The 1,088-nt window shown below is 39.4% G+C and overlaps 1 protein-coding gene across 3 annotated transcripts in view; it reads left to right on the top strand.

The window, feature by feature from the left end:
- Pmel (premelanosome protein) overlaps window positions 1-1,088 on the top strand; it is a 10,599-nt gene that overhangs the window by 2,097 nt on the left and 7,414 nt on the right. The gene's annotated exons all lie outside the window — the stretch shown is intronic.

Genomic DNA, 1,088 nt, shown 5'->3' with positions numbered 1-1,088 from the left:
AATCAAACTCATGACCTCTCGCACTTGCCAGGCAGGCGCTGTGCTGCTGAGCTAAACCCCCAGCCCCTGCTCTTTGGTTTTAGAGCCTGATTTTTAAAACTGTAAGACTGGGGGTTGACTCAGCAGTAAAGTGCATGTTTAGCACGTGCAAGGCCATGGGTTTAGTTTTCAGCATTTAAAAAAAAAAAAAAAAAAGTTAAAGACCATCTTTTTTGGTCTTTGTTCTGTTTTGAGACAGAGTCTTGCTATGCAGTTCAGGCTGGCCTTGAGCTGACTTTGTAGCCCAGGCTGGTCTCGAATTCACAACGATCCTCCTGCCTCTGCCTCCCGAGTGCTGGGATTACAGACATTCACCACCATGCCTAGCACTAATAAAATTTTATATGAACTGGGTTTGATAGTTATTTTAGTGTGAAGTGACATAGTGTTTATGCAAGGAAATATTTGTATTTTTAACAAATACATAAACTGAATTTGCAGGGTTTACAAGATTCTGATATTTGCTTTTAAATATTTTAGCCAAAAGCAAAAACAACCAATAAAGATAAAGCAAATATGGCCAAATACTGACAGTTTGTTTTTGGTGGTGTTGGTGGTGGTGTTTCTTTTTTGTTGTTTTTGGGGGGTATTTTGTTTGTTTCTGTTTTTTAAGAGAGCGTCTCATTACCTAGTTCAGGCTGGCCTTAGACTCACTATGTACTCCAGGCTTACCCTGAACTCAAGGTAATCCTCCTGCCTTAACCTCCCAAACACTGGGATTACAGATGTGAGCCACCATGCCTAGCTCTAGGCTGGCTTTGAGCTCTTGATCCTCCTGCCTCAGCCTCCCAAATGCTAGAATTACACACATCTGCCAACATGCCCAGCTCAGTTACAATAATTTTGTTTGCTCTGTCCCTACTCCCAAACTGCCTGCTCCTAATCCATCCTCTCCACTGCTTGCCATAGTAATGTCTCTAAAATACAAATATGATCATGCTCAAAAGTTTCTGAAGGGTAAAATTTATGGTATTTGATTATATCTCAATTTATTTTATTTTATTTTATTTTATTTTATTTTATTTTATTTTTGCCTTTTTTGAGACAGG

This window comes from Chinchilla lanigera, unplaced genomic scaffold (genome assembly GCF_000276665.1).
Source record: "Chinchilla lanigera isolate Chin_1 unplaced genomic scaffold, ChiLan1.0 scaffold00057, whole genome shotgun sequence".
NCBI lineage: Eukaryota > Metazoa > Chordata > Mammalia > Rodentia > Chinchillidae > Chinchilla > Chinchilla lanigera.
This window is presented reverse-complemented; position numbering and strand designations above follow the sequence as displayed.